Consider the following 16,836-nt stretch of genomic DNA (forward strand, 5'->3'; position numbering starts at 1 on the left):
CTTTCCTAACACATAGAAGCAATATATATTTTACTCTGCATGAGATGTAGGTAATCGTTTTATAAGCGGTGATAATTTCAGAGCCATCTTCAAAATAATAGTCACGTTTAAGCGAACGTGAATTTTAGAAGTCAGTGCCATTTTTACTAAACGAGCAGAAAATCACTTTTGTTTGCTTGTTTGGCTGGTTGCTTACTGCTTTCGGAAACATAGCTTCACTAGAATGTTTTCAAATGCGTTTGTCTAATTTTGTTCCTTTTGTTACACCGAGCTAAGGAAGAGATTAATGCACTTAATAATAAAAAGACCTCACCCCAACCTTTCTCTTTTTAGCCCTTTGACAGATTTCCCTCTTGACATTGTTTCATGTGTAAGTGTGAAAATTTTTACTCCCGTGTCGAAATCCGTTTGCCAACAGCTATTTTCCAAATCTACCCTCTTTTATGTCTAAGGTGTTTCTTATGCAAACAGCTGTTATTTAAAATATGCCTTAAGGTAACTTTGGAGAGGGAGAGGGAGAGAGTAAGTCAAATAATTGCAATGACACGAGCAAGGCTGGGTATGTTTCCTGTTAAGTGCATGGAGATTTTTAGTGTCATTTCATGTTTTTAAATGTACTACGATTAAAATCATCGAGCCCAAAGCGAGTGAACACATTTCCTAATTTGTACATAAGTAACTTGAATTGGTATTTGGCGTCTAGATTCTAAGAGTGGGGGGAAAAAAAAGTCTTGTAGCTTTTGTAACACCTTGGTCTGATCACTCCATCTCAGCAATCATAAAGGCATCTTTGTGTTTATCTTCTGCGAAAGCCTGGAGGCTGCGGGAGAGAATTGTACCAACTAAGCACATATTTGGTTACAGTAATCCCTCAGAAATTAACCATGGCACACAATGGAGGCGATCTCCAGCTTTGTCACTCGGATCCCAAATGCGGAGTGTTTATTGACAACTTTGTTATGGAAACTGTGCAGATCAACCAGATGCGTCTTCCACAGGGAGTTACAGTGTAGGAACAGCGTCCTTTGAGATATGAGGAAGAGTTTTGAGGATATGGCTGGAAAAGGCACTGGAACCCAAATAATTAACCTTATCTAAACACCCTAATGACAAATGAACAATGATCCTCCACTCAATTACAAAACAGCTATGTTTGGCAGGGGCAGAAAGAAGATATATATGTAATATATCTTCGCTATTTTCTTGAAACAGTCTAGGTCCATCATCTCAAAAGGTTAAAATAATCTTAATTTTAAATAACTATTAGCTTGTTTTCAGTTATCCCTAATGGTGCATTTAGGTCTCCTCTAATCCCCACTGCTTTCATTTTTAGCTTTTTACACCCTAAAATTAATTCCACCTAAAGTACATTTTTCATTTTGTACTGTACTAGCGACGTGCAAATAATTTACATCAGCGTTCATCAGGACTGTCCTGAAGTGATGGATCATTTTGTTGAGTTGCAGTAAAAGTGCAGAATGATCTATAATGATGTAATATATACATTAAAAGGGTGTCTGGATGATCAGAGTTTTGCTAAAAATGTAAAAGGGCTTTTTGATTGATAACAGGGTTGCTGTTTTTCTGCAAAGGCTGTCACAGGCTGACACAATGCTTGAGTTATTAGGGCAGAGAAGGGCAACCATAAATTTCCAACGTCAGGCAAAAACTCTCTTTATTGTCTATATGATGGATGGGCCTCCGTACTAGACACCAAATACTTCGTATCACCCTTAAATGGGAACACATTTTTCGTGGCCATAATTCATGTTTTTTAAATAGAAAGTTTGAAATGCCTGCCTATATTTCACAATCCTGACATATTTATGAATCACTCCCTGCATGCAAATATAATTATTTAAAGCACTGAGGTGACATATGGGTTAGAAATGTACCAAATGCTGTTAGCAGAGTGATTTTTTTTAATTCCCTAAATTGAACACCATAGGAAACTCTGCCTGTCTGTTCAGATCAATAAAGTCGAAGGTGAAGTTTTACTGATTTTGTCAGTGCCACATACAGATATTCGGTTTTGATTAGGTGAAGCTGACAAAAAGGGAGTCTTTTTGCAATTACCATTAGGTTAATGAAAGAAACACTCATCTTTCTCCTGGCACCCCCACGCAGGCATACCCGTTTTCCCCCCTTTCTTTTCGGGCGATGAACTAGCCGGAGGTAGATTCGACAGGCTTTCCCCCCGCCCCGGATTTATTTTCCGTCCAGCTGCGCTCGTCTCGGAGGGAGTGCCGGTGTGCCGGCGGGAGAGGGGGCTGATGAGAGCGGGCTCGGGCAGGGCGCTCTGCCGGCCGCTCTCCCGGCTCGCCGCGGCACCGCGGGGCCAGCCGCCCGCTCCGCTCTATCCGCGGGCTCGGGGCGAGCACACCGGCGGCAGCGCAGCGCAGACGGCCGCTCCGCTGCTGGTTCGCTTCAGCTGATTGCGGGAAAGGCATTCCAGCCCCTCGGCGGGGAGCCCCGAGCAGCAGCGCCCGCGGGAGGGCACGGCGGGGCCGGGGCCGCCGCCCAGAACCGCGGGGCTGCCCCGCGGCCGCCGCCACTTCCGCCCGGGCGGGCGGGGCCGCCCGTGTCCGCTCCGCCCGCCGGCTGCGCCCGCCCCCGCCGCGGGCTGAGCGGGGCCGGGGCCGGCGGGACGCGGAGCTGCGGGGGAAGCGGCGCTGGGCGGGGGCACTCGCGGGTCACCCGCGCCTCTTCGCGGCGCCCCACCGCAGCCTTGGGCCCGGCTCCTCCTTTCGCGGGCGGCTGGCTGTGCCCGCGGAGCTGCTTACTCATCCTGGGGGTCTGACCCGTAACACACACCTTTGTGTTTGATTAATTGGAACTCACGTTATTTTCAGTAGAGCTCGAGGGATGTGGGAATCAAAATCAGAGTATCTTGAATATTTTTTTCCCGCGGACCTGTGTGCAAATGTGTAAAATGTTTGCACTAGTCCGAACTTACTATAGCAGGCTGACTCTTTGCCCATAAAATGTTAAATCAACCATGACCAGACTCATTTTCCCATGTCAGCCAAGAGGACTCTGTAAATCAACACATTAGGGCTTCGCTGGATAGGAGCTGCGTGCGCTTCATGCAAAATGGCCCTGACAGTCACTCTCGTGGTGCTGAGGTTGTCAGCTGTGGCTGACTGCAGCGTTGTCAGGTGGCAGCAGGGAACCTTGCAGGTAGAGTGCAAAATCATTGGCGACACAATATGCAAGAGGCTGACAACTGGCATAACAGAAGGAAATTATATGGGTTGCTTTACCTTTTGATGTGATTGTGTTTTTAAGACTCCTAGATGTTTTGCAAAGCCTGTTGCACCAGCCTGGACTGCTTAGAAGAGCCTGTGTCTCCCCTGAGGGCCTGCTTAGTTGGATGTGAGCAGAGATGTTCTGCTGGCACTTCCTACCATCCCAAGGTGGAACCCACTTAGAAGCCATTACAGAAAAGCTCATCCCAAGGTTAGGAAGGAGTGTGTGATAGCTATACCTGGAAGCAAATGAATACAGTGGATAAATACAGCTAAAAAAAAAATAGCACTGGCCATATGTAGCTGTGCCTAAACAACCAAGACATACTCCATTCTTTGTACAATAAAGAATGAATCCCCCCAGCTCTAAACAATAAATGTTCTGTAAAAAGCCTCAGCCAGCCAGTCCTTATCTAAACCACTATCTCTGGGTAAGGGTTCAGATACTGGAAAGCTTATTGCTGGGTGCTAGCAGGTTGAAAGGAAAAGGAGACATAATACAACATATAAGAAAATAATATCACTTCTTACTACCACACAACAAATATCAGTAATTACACACATTGAATCAGATTAGATTCAGATATCAAGGTAAAGCTTTGTGCTGTATTTCTTGAAAGGGGCCTCAGCTTAGAGAAATCATTATCCAGTGCTCCTTGCTGGATTGCCTCCCACTCAGAGGAGTGACCCAGCTATGACCCAGACTCGGAACACTTGTGTATAAATTTAATTTTCAGCATTACATCATTTCAGCTGGAGTCTTACCTCTTTGCTCATTGTTGTGCTATGTGGCCTACCTGGAGGTAAAGAAAAGATAGTAAGAAAATGTGCCAAATATTAGAAAATGTAAGTTCAGCTTAAAAGTGCACACACACCCACTTCTATCCTGTGGTCAAATGAGATGAAATGGCTGAGCCACCAGTAAGGTGGGAGGAAAAGAACTTAAATGATTAAATTTAAAATCTTACAAGATGACAAAAGGAACATTTAAGGGTTACTTATGAAGGGATAATACAAACTCTGCTTGCAAAATTTTCCATGTTTAAAAGAAAAGGCATTAGCCAAACAAGTGCCTGTAGCAACATTTCTTCTTGATCACTACTCTCAACACCTGAGCAATGAAAACTTGTTCTTCTAAATTCAATGTGCTTTCTAAGGGGAGTTTTGCTTTTGAGATTAAGCCCTTGTGTTATTTCATCTAATTGTAATTTTTTATTTTTAATTAACTGAGCAAAGTGCTCCCCTTTATGTAATTTCTTTCCCATAAAGAACCCCTACCCCAGACAGATTTCTTTCTTTTTTCCTACATCACTCACATAAAGTTCATATCCTTAATGGATGACAAAGTAGGCAGTAGCATGAGAGTGTGAAGAGGATTTTTCCCTGACCAGTTTCATTCAGGTACTCCCAGCTCTGATAAATGTACTACATTTAGCATTATGAGTAGAGATTAAGGACCCAAGTCCTTACAGTAAATTCTGTTCAAGTAAACTTCTTAAACTGTGGCCATTGAGGAGCAGAGACTGGACAGAGTTAGCAACACTTAAGTTTCATTTCCAGGTCCACCATTAACAGCGTTCAACTACATTTTGCAGCTCTGTATCTGTGAAACAGAGTCCTGGTATTTAGTTTTCCATTACAAAGAGTTGTAATCAGGATAAGACAGTAAATGCTTTAGTGCATTACCATGGCAGAAAAATACAAGAACATAATCTCACACTGCCTGTAGAAAAGCTCCGGCATTATGCGGCGTGACTTGCTGTATAATAGCATAGTCAAATCAAGAGGATCATCTCATTCCTGTTTGAATGCCATGATTTCTTGTCAGAATTAAATATGCTGGTGCTGCTGCAAGTTCCGTGTTTTGCGTTAGTCATTGGAAACAAACAGGCATCATCAAGGCTTCTTATTCCTCCACTAATTTTCAAATTCATTAAATGATGTAATACAACTTAGGCATGTAATGATGACATTTGGTTCTTTAAATTAGTAGTTGCTACCTATTTCTATAATATCTGACGTTAGTGTTCTTACTGTTTACTTTATATTTATACAAGATGATGTTTTTACTCGTGACCTTGAAATCATGAATAATTATGCTAGTAGGACAAAGGTACAAATGCTATTATTATATTGCACTGGTAGTCTTGTTTGAGTGTCATTAATATACAAGGGGAAAATCAATTAGCAAAACATCATTTTTGAAATGTAATTTATTAACACTGTGTAAGAGTATTCTTTGGTTGAATAGCTCTAAGACAGAGATAATATAATGGCATTGTGGCTACTCCAGTTAGGGCTTGCACCTTCTCTCCATGGACTGAAAGATTAAATTTTCTCATTCACTTTTGTATGAAAACAATTGCAGCAGCTGTTTTGGTTCAGTAATCACCCATTGTCTCATTCCCACATTCCCACATGATCTAAATGGGAACCTCCCAAATTTAAGTGTGATGCCTTCATATTTGTTATGGATATTTAATATCAAAGTATGTTAATAAAAAATGGTAATAGTTGAACTGAAATGATAATATTCAAGAAAAACAGTAAACATTACAACCCATTTAAAAAAGATGCTTCACTTTCTCTGGACTGTTGGTATCCATTTGTATCTGTTGTTGTTAATAATAAGTAATATTAATAAACCAAAGGGGAAAAAAAAATCTAGATGCCTTTTTTGTTACTCATCATGAAAACTATGTAAAATAGACAGGATTTTTTGAAAGGATATATTTCTAATTATGGCACTCATACAAACAACTGTGGAGCTGTAATAGGCTCTTTATCATGAAGGTAAAAGCTGTTTTGGGCAGAACTGCCTCCTTTCAAATACAGCTCTTAAAATCATTTGTACAATAAAGAAAACTGGAGCTCAGTTGTGGATATGGAGATAAGTTGATCTTGATTTTTTTGGCCAACATTTGAAATTTCTGTGACTAGGATGACATGAAGATCTCTGTTATGTGCAGTAGCAAAGGACAAGATTAGTTCAGCTGAGTTCTGGGTGGGCAACCTGGTGTAATGCAGAGAAAAGTTGAAAGGAAATATGGTTCTTTCCTGTGGCAGTCTGTAGTTCTATTTATGTATTTATTATGGAGTAATGAAAGCAGTAACATTTTTACAGTGAACAGTAAATAATCATGGGATGCCAAAATACCCAGTCCAGGGTAGGGTATATTTATGTTTGTAGTATACACACACACACACACACACAAAAAAAGTGCTACCTCTTGGAGGAGTGTTGGGCTAAAGATGGTTTGGTATTTTTTACACAGTCTTGGCTGCATGTCTCTAGATAGATCAAATGTTTATCAGTTGTTCCCTTATATCTTCCCAGAAGGTCTGTGTATGCTTGCTTGTGGAATATTATTAAGTACTCCAGGAAAAAAAAATCTTTAAGAGCTACAGATTTCTCCAGTTAGCTGTCCTCAGTGTGGGCACTAGAATACCAAAAGATCTGTGCACAGGGGATTTCCTAAGACTTTGAAAGGCAGCATGAATTTCATCCTTAGAAGTTTAAGAACTGAAACAGGCTCCTGAAGTACAGAAAAATTAATTTAGCAGTTATAAAGACATCAAATTGATGACACCAGAGAATGAAGTGCAGAATGTCCTCCCCTGCCTTGCCAGAATAATTAGAGAACAGTTCATTCATATCCTCTCTGTTGTTTCTGCAAAAATATCAGTCGTGTGACGGGACTTCTGTGATGGAGGTGCCTAAAAATTCAGCTCATGGATTATTTAACAGCCGGAGAGTGGCAACATCTTTGATACAGACTTTCAGACAGTAGCCAGTGTTACTGGCTCCATGTTTTACCTTCCAAATGTAAAGTTATTTGAATTTTTTACTTCTGCTCATATACTATGGATGACTTTGATTCTTTGCCCTTTTCCTGCTAAGGATTTTTACTTCACCTTTAAGTGACAAGTTTAGATATCAAGTTCTTGATTTTTGTCAGTTTAGGTCAGTTGTGAGCATAGTTTTGGAATAAAAATGCTTAGTCTTCTGCCTTTCTATTCCATATAAAATAAAATTGCCTAAAGATATCCACTGTAATCTAATCTATGATATTCTGATATGTATGCTATCAACTTTAACATTTTAAAATCTTAAGTGAATATATAATATCACTGTTTAATACAAATAGATCTGAATTATCATAAATATATTTAATGCATAATGCATGTCACTCAGGTATTATTGTCAGTAATGGATGAGGAACAACACTAGGATAATTTCTAAAAGTAGAGAAAATAATTTCTCTGTAGTTCATGTTTTTCATGGAGTTGGTTTCTAATAACAACATTTTGGTCATAATATATTTCTAGCATAACTTAAATAATTTGTGCAAATTACTGAACTAACCTGAGTGCTTTTATTATACCCAAAACACTGCAAGTGTCTTGCATTATAAAAATTTGTATAAAACCTGTTCAGCTCTTTTGTTTGCTTCAAGTCAAACAGTAAAACATATTTTTCTTGCTTACAAAGTGAAAAAGCCCTCCCCTTACCTCTGTGTGTGAATTGTGAGGTGCCAATGAGTTGACAGGAACCTTAATGACAACTCTGTTTTCCCTAATAGTGGGGAATCCTTAGATGATAGAGATTTACGGAGAGAACACGTGTCCCCAGTGAAGGAGGGAGCGTAGCTCAGGCACACTGTGGGCTGCAGTGGTGCTGAGCCCAGCGTGACCACTCTGAGGGAGGGTGAGCTGTCACTGCTGGGAGCTGGCAAAAAGCTTTCCTTCATCTTTCCAGGACTCTGAGGTGTGCCAAGCCTATCAGAGGCTGTGCCTGCCCTGCCAGTTTAAGGTGCTCTCAGGCTTTGCTTGTGTACACTGTTCACTTTTAGCCTCCCCTCTGAAACAAATAACTTCCTTCCTGCTAACAGAAAGTTTGAGGCTGGCTCAGCAGGCAGTTCACTTTATTGGGTATTGCACTGGGATCACATAGACTCATGCTGGGCTTCATTTTCTCTATTCATGTGAGGTACACCACTATCCAGAAGGCCTTGGATATTCATGTGTCCCTTTAGTGCCATCAGACTAATGTGTGTGCCACGCATTTTGTGTCTCATACCAAATTGTAGAAATCTGTCTGAAAGTAATGTGGCCTTTAATTTTTTAGCCTTCTGACTTTTAACCAATGACTAAAAAAACCCATGATCTTTTAGGGACACACAGGTATGAAATGAGACCTGAGAAGATCTGGATTGCTGGAAGTAGCCCAGGCCAGTGCTGAGGAAAATTTTCTAGGTAGCACACAAGAAGAGGGGACTTGGTGGCACCTTGGCACCTTGGCATGGCTGCTTCTGATCATGGAGATGAGCATCTTGAAGGAAAAGCCCTGAAAGCTACCTACCGAAAAGTGAAGGATGCCAGTAGTGCCCTTATATCTTCCCAGAAGGCCTATGTATCCTTGCTTGTAGAAGATTAGGGGAGAAAAAAAGATCTTTAAGAGCTGCAGATTTCTCCAGTTACCTGTCCTCAGTGTGGGCACTAGAGTATCAAAAGATCTGTTGCACTGGGGTGGATGAGAGGCTGCATAGCCTCAGGAACCTCTAGCTGATACAGACTGGGCAGGGGTAGAAAACTGGTGTTCCAGACTTTCCTTTACACCAGGCTGATTTCTCCTCTTGAAAGAGCTGGGTCTGTTAGACACCACAGCATTATGGCTGTCCTCTGGGTGTCCCCTAGCAGGTTTTTGATATGCTGGGTGCTGTCACTAACTGATAGATTGGGTCAGATTGCTTTTACAGAGCACACCTGAGACATCGTGCTAGGCATGAAGCATTGATGAAGTGATTACAGGGTATGCACAGTACTAGAATGGCCCACGGCTGGAGGTGGTAAGGAACAGTTGTGGAGCCAGTTTGGAAATCAGCCCATTCCACATAAACAGGTCTTGGAGCTGAGGCTTTCTTCTCTTTCAAGGAAGAAATACAAGGCCATTATAGACTGACTCTTCAGTATCTGGCTCAGAATGTCAATGGCAATCTTAGTGACTCCTAATAAAATGCCAGGTTGGGCATAGAAAAAAATGAAGTGCCAGAATAGAGGTTGCCTCTACACTCTTGGTTCTGTTGTTTAGTTCATTGATGTGATGACAGTCTTGAGGTGTTAATGAAGATTAAATTATACCACCCCTGTATCATCCCTGCCTCATTTGGTGCAGAATCTGCAAGACAGAATGCCAAGAGATCGTGATTTGTCACTGACCCCTTTGAGAGGTATGGTAGCAGCATAATAGAGCAAAGTAGCCTATTTTTTTTCACCCACACAGAACATAGAGAAGTCTGATTAAACATGAGAAACCTGTAACTGTTTCCATACCAAGTTAGAGGACTAAAAGCAAGAAAGGATTGTAAGTTAAGGTATTAATAATAAAGCACTTTTAAACCAGTAAATTATGAGTACTAGATATTAGTACTAAAAGTATACAGGAAAGTTATGCAGTGTTTCTTGCTAAATAAAGGTTACATTTAGGATATGCACCTGCAAACACACTGGTTTGCCATTTTGTAATCAGTGGTAATTATAGTACCTCAGCAACAGGGTAAACAGGAGAACCTTTATTTTGCATATCACAACACAGAAATAAAATTATTTTCTAGTGGCATTAGACTGGCAAATTTTATAGAATTAATATGATGTGAAACTGTATGGGTAAATTAATTGGATACATCAATTTTTGTTGTTAAAACAAGCATAAAGTAGCCTGCATTTACTTTAAGGGAGTCAGTTGAAAAAGCCTCTCCAAATGATGCAAAGTGGAAGTTGTGTTCAGTGTGAGATGCTTAGCCTGGCTGGGGGAGTGGGGGGAGTTTAGTAGGGCCTGTACTTCTGTGCCACTGTTTTTGCTGTGGTCTGAGGACCACATCTTGTGGAACTTCTGTAGAAATCTCTTGATCATACATGTTCACCTCTCTCCAAGAATTTGTAAAGCAATGGTTTGTTTCACAAGAAAAGATACAGTCCTGTTAGAGCCCAAACTTTGTCCATTGATTTTGCATTTTATTTTTATGCCATCCATTCTACAAGAGGGAAAATACTTTTCATTTTTAATTACACATGCAGAAGGGATTATCACTTGTGGGCTTTATCCCCACTCCTGAGTGGTATTAGCAAGACAGCCAACCTTTCAAGCTATCCTCAGTGTAACTAACTGTAAAATTGGGATATTAATGCTTAATTGCGATGGGTATAGTAGGGCTTAATTGATTAATATATGTAAAATGTCATGAAATTTACAGGTGAATGACATTTTAGAAGTGTTAGGTAGGACTTTCTTTATATTTTAACATAACCAGTATAAATAGCAGCAGGAACTGATCATTATGAACAATTTTTACAAACACATTTACTTATCTTTCCACTGAAAGACAAATTAATATACTGTACAGTGAATACAATTTGAAGTCCTGTAGAAGAAAATTAACATGCATTTCCATTCACATGGAAGGAGAATATGAATGTTAATAAATTTCATTGTAGATAACAATTTGAAAATATTATTTTCAATATGTCAGTTTATGGGCCAGTATGATGAAATATATATATATTCATTATATATAAATGGTCATTAAGCTTAAAATAGAATCTCTAAAATCAGTGGACTTGACTTCTTTTTTGCTCACTTACTTGTTTAGCTGATGAAGGCTTTGATCTTAGCTCTTCTGCTTTAACAGAACAATTTAAAATGTTAGTATAAAACAGATACCCTCAAACTTTCCAGGTAATGAAAGATTTTCAGACCTGTGGTTACCTTAAAATTAGAACTTTTTCCTGTTTGTGAAAGTGTGGACAGTTCTGTAGCTTCGGTAACATATGTATTTTTTCATAATGAAAAATTAATGGTAGGGAAGAACTGTATTTAACATCTTGCTATGATTTTATAAGAATTAAAATTTGGAATAAGCAGAAATACTCACCATGCTGCTGCCCCTTTGAGGTTATTTCACCAGATTGTTTTTCCACATTGTGAAGACCTTAATTTTTTTTTTCAATAATTTTCTTTTAAGTCAGACTTGAACTTACTGTAAGATCAAAAAAAGAGAAGAAAAGTATCCAAGTTAGCTGTTAGGTCCAAGGTGGTTGGGATTTTCCACAGGAAGCTCCACATGCTGTATCCAGGCTGCTGTATCTGCAGTGTGTGTCAAGCTGCATTTGGGGTTACAAGGCTTCAGTACCATGGCTGGGATGCCAGGTGAGACCTTTCCTGACTGTGTATCACATCCTCAAGAAAAGAAAAAGAAGTTTTAATGCTAAAAATCTTAGTGAAATAGCAATAAATATTTTAATAGGAGGTTCATGAATTGACATAAGGTGGAACAAGCCAATGGACATTGCTTATAACCATACATGACTGCTGCTGCATAACCTCATCTTTGACACATGGTTCTTTGACCATAAAATTTTCCAGCCTCTCTTACTGCATAGCATTGCTTTCAAAGTTATTTACAAACAAAACCTTCTTATAAAATACAGCCTAATGGCTGTTTCTTTCTTGTTTCAGTAGGGAAGTCTAAGTCACTGAAAAATTCAGAAGAAATTGAAATTTAGCTGGCTAATCTGGGTATTTCCTTTTATTCTGAGAATTAACTGTGCATATTTCTCAAGAGTTTTGGACTGAGAATGAAGTAGTTTTTGTCAGTTACTTCTACTTCTTCATGAACACAATTTGTGTCGTATTTTATTATTTTGTGCTGTATTTTATCCCTCTATCCTGGTGTCCTGATCCATTATATATGTTATGAAAAGCCCCTTTTTGCTGGGTTCTGTCACATAAATCAAGTTATTCCAATTTAAATCAACAAAGTTGTTGTGGTAGGCTTCTTTTTTCTCGTCAGAGAGAAAAAACAATTAATTTGCAAAAGTTTTATAAATAATAATATTTTAAGTTTCCTGAACCCTTTTTCTATGGCTTGATGTGAAGTCTTTTTAATAATGTTGTGACTAAGTCTTAAACCACAGCATTGTCTGTGACTGGATCTTTTAGCCTTCACTTTTTATTACCAAGCCTTGTCTTCCCAAGGTACAGAATCTTCCCCATGCGACCCAAATGTATCAGAGGGGTCTAACTCGCACAGAGTCATGTGAATGACTCTGTCACTCAGACTCACCAGTATAATCATTACTAGAAATAAATCCCAATTCATAACCCTCTGGTGTTTTTGGGTTATGGCAAGTTAATGGCATTAAAATGTGTTACACTGTCAGCTTTGAAACTGAACTCTTACACCATCATGGTGGAACTCATGCTATCTCCATTTTGATCCAGTGACAAACCCTGGGAGACTTAGAAGTGATTTTATTTTTGATATCCATTCAATCATTGCCTTCTTTTGCAAATATGTTCACTGGTATCTGTTTCTATTTTGATTTTGTAATGTAGATATTTCTATGCTTGAACCAGACTAGTTTGTTCCTAATTAGTCCTATATGTTTTCCAACATCATCAGCTGACAGCAGTTTTACTCATCTGAGTGGGATTCCAGCAAGAAACATGAACATGGAGAGCTTTATATGATATTGTTATCAGTCTTCTACTATGGTGTTATCAGTCCACTTTCATCTTTACTGGAGAGGAACATCTGAAGCTCTGAATCATTCTCTTGTGACTGTGGAAAAGGTCCCCATAATGATGGCCAAATATCAGCATGTTTTTGGATACTTATATATGTATGGAATCAAAGCTGGATTCCAAAATAAGGACAAGAATTTCCTTAAGTTTAGTATTGGTCTGTCTCTAATAATCTCTGCAGTATAAACAGGAAATCTCTTTGGTTTTAGTCTGCTATTTCTTTTGTGTTTCTCACCAAATGAAGGCTTATCAAAAGATTTTTTTTCTTATTTGTACAGATGGTATTGAGACTAAAACATAACATACAACTTATGGAGGACCACTGTTTGCAATGAATGATGCATTACTTTGGCTCAGCTACTTTCTTTTATTTTCCCACTTGGATAGTGAGAAGATCTAGAAACAGGTTTTTGTCAAGAAGGAGTGGAATACTATTGTCAAAGTTGTAATGAATCTAATCTCTATATCACAGGACTGCTTGACTCACAAGTTGGATTTTGTTTCCTGCATTTCCTGTTCACAGTAATGCGATTTTCTTGTTAAAGAACAGTTCCTGCAGAAAATACCTTACCCTGCACTGGGCTTCTTTGTTCTTGCACTTGCATATTCATGATTTTTTTGTTTTTGTTTGTTTTTGAAGAACTGAAAATTGTGTGACTAAATTGTGATAGATGCAGGAGAACCTGGAGAACCTAAGACAGAAATGTCTTGTAGGACCAGCAGGTACTATAGAATCTACAATCTACAATTAGTCACTCTTTCTGCTTCATCTTACCTAGGAAAGGTGATTATGCACGAAGGATTTCTCAGTATATATTTTAATGCAAGGAGAGTAGAAGAAACGAATCAAACACTGAAGTCACCATTCAGGAAGAGTGAAATTAAATGAAACCACTTTGCTTTCCCATGTACTCTCTCACAGTTTCAAGAAGTGTAAAACCTGTTTCTTGTAGTTTTCATGTTTATGTATATCTCTATTTTAATAGACAATACATTGCTTTTGGAGACCTCTGGAACTTTAGCTTTCAGCTCTTCCTTCTTGCATCATGTGTGTGCATGTTCTTTTCCTAGTAGTGTCTCCAGATGCAGAATTAATGTTGGTTGAGCTATATTTATCCCTCCTCACCCAGAAGGATGGGTGGATGAAAGTAATAAGTGAGTAATGGGAAAAGTTGCTGTTTAACAATCTGCAGAGGATGGTGGCTTTTGTTTGGGCTGTGCTCTTTCTTAACCATCCAAATTGTTAGCAACTTTCATACATTTCTGTGGGAATCTTTTGTACTTAAAAGGTACAACAAAAAACAGCGACTGCTTTGGAACTGAACAATAGGGAGCAAAAACACTTGCTACTTAATACAGAAGTTATTCCATATTCAAGTGTAGGAGGTTGACTACTAATTGGACTGTTTTCCTGCTTACTGCTCTTCTCAGCAGAGTATCATGTATCTGTTATCTCTGTGGAAGGCTGTGGTTCTCCCCTTTGCTGGTAGAACCTGCTCAAAGGTGGAAGATTAAAGAATGAGGCCGTGAGAAGCAGGGAAGGAACCTGTTTGTTAATGTCAGGTATTCCCACACCTTGGCTAGAACTCCTTCCTGTTCATACAATTTTCTGTTGGGGTAAAGACACATCTTTAGGGACACAGGCTCTTAGGGGCACAGGGCCCCATCCAATGTGTATTTTCAATAGTATATGCCTATTTATAGATAGGTCTCTCTTACTATGCAGTGTTGTTTGCAAAACAAGATGCAGAATGTGTCTTCTTGGAGTAGTCAGGTGAATACAGTTCTTTCTGAGAAAAATTAAAACTAAACAAAATCTCAGCAAAACAGACAAACAAAAATCTCCCCCTCCTCCCCTTCCCCATCCCACCAAAAAAATAAAAGGCCCCATAAACCCCTCTCAAAACCCCAAAATACCTCTGGCTAGTGTGGTACTTTAGTTCTACAATGAGCTGCCAAGACAGCTGGAACAGGGGAGAGCAGCTCAACGAAAGCTGCTCTGGCCTCTGCACCCACTTCCTTTGTTTTTGACCCTTGTATTCAAGCACTTCCTGCAATAATTTTGTTTTGTCTTTGAAACCAGCACAGTGTGACAGACAGTTTCTGCCCCAGACATTGTGACAGAGATCTGTAAGAAGAAGATACCTCTGTGAATCTCAAATCTGTTACTTAGAATAGAACTTCAGTGTTGTATGGCCTCAAATTAGACTTTATCCTAGCTTTAGTACCCTTTTCCCCCCGAGTTCTGATTGTTGCATTCTTATGAGGAAGCATCAATGCCCAGAGATGTACAGTTGCTTGAGTATTGCAATTTACTTTCCCAGGATTGTGCAGCCAGCCAAGCTGAAATTGACCTATACATAATGGATTGTAGGGAAGTATAGCACCTCAAATATGTTTTGAGTCAGTCGTTTTAGGCTTAGAAAGAAATAATCTCTGTGTATTTGTGCAACATATAATTATAGGAGAAGTGGTAGCAAAAGCTTCCATACCAAGCTCACTGAATTCTTTCAAATTAAAAAAAAAAAAAAATCTTATGGTCTTATTATTAAGTGTTCTGTGCCTCCATGATTAGCAACAGGACTTTGAAACTTGGCAGAAGGAAAAGCCTGGCATCCTTTTGATGGCTTTATGAAAAAAAAAATTAGAGTGCATAAATTATAAGGGACTGAAAAATACAATTTCTTATCTTTGGTTTGTGCTATACATTTAGTTTTGATAACATGTCCAAATCTCGCAATAGTCTGCAAGGCTTGCGGATGCCTCATGTCAGCATCTTTCTTCTGTGTGCTATACTCTAGATGGGACAAACACAGAATCATTCTCACCCTTTAGCTTGGAATAACTCTTGCTGCAAGTGTTATCTACTTGGAGTAAAGAATTTATGTTTCTTGCCCATCTTTTTACTGGAAATAATAATTTTTGTTATGTAATACCTACACCAAACAAGACAAAGCAAAACAGAGTATTGTGTACAGTTAGGGTGTCAGACGTAGGAACTGGGTGGTGCAGCTTCAGTTCCCCAGATGATACAGATAATAAATAGAAGTTTTTATACAAATAATGTATCTATTCTATGCTGCATTCTATCAATTCTATTTTCATGGCATAGAGTGTGAATAATGCATTAAAAATGCCAGAACTTCTGGTAATACAGAGCATTGAGGAACTTAGTGATATTTTACCTGGTTAATTTACTCTCTATCTAATCTATAGTCTAAAGGAAACGCAATTCTATATATTATAAAACCCAACCAACCAAACACCAAAATCCACTAAAAGACAGCTCTGTACCACAGCATATCTTAGGAGAAGTAAGAAATAAATTGCACAATTAATTGTTGCTATGTCCTAGTTGTTGAGGACGTAACTTACTAAACATAATTTTAGCCTAAAAGCTATAGCGTGCTATATAATGTAACATTAGGGATTTTTAATTATATTTGGGTCATACCATTTTGGTCAAAAAAATTGTCATTACCTTTATTGGAAGTGAGATGAGATTACTGAGCACAAATTTTATGAAAGGGCTTTTTTTCCATCACAGCTTTTATGTTCTGTGTTTTGGAAACTCAGCTTATAGAATAATGCATTTTGAAGTATATACATAAACTTACCTTAAAAGAATGCTAACAATGTTACAAAATGAAGCTTTTCAAAGACATTAGAAGATGTTGAACTTCAGGGTGCCTTTGCAATAAAACAGTGAGTGAGCTTATGGGCTGCATTAATTCACAATGCCACGTAGCTTCACTGTGCTCATATCACACTTCTGCCATATAATAGGAAAATAATAACCAAATATATCCCAGAGATGGTTTTAGACATAATTCTGTTTTTCTTGGGGACACTGGAGAATGAAAGAGCCAAAATGCAAAAAGTAGGAAATATATCAGATTGGATGCTCTGCTCTTGAGTAGCAGGAAAGGATAAAACTCAAAAACTGTGGATGAAGGTAGAAATATTAACCCCGCTATCTTTCTCATAGGAGTCTCCACAAGAATG

Source organism: Ammospiza nelsoni, chromosome 8 (genome assembly GCF_027579445.1).
Source record: "Ammospiza nelsoni isolate bAmmNel1 chromosome 8, bAmmNel1.pri, whole genome shotgun sequence".
In the NCBI taxonomy this organism is placed as follows: domain Eukaryota; kingdom Metazoa; phylum Chordata; class Aves; order Passeriformes; family Passerellidae; genus Ammospiza; species Ammospiza nelsoni.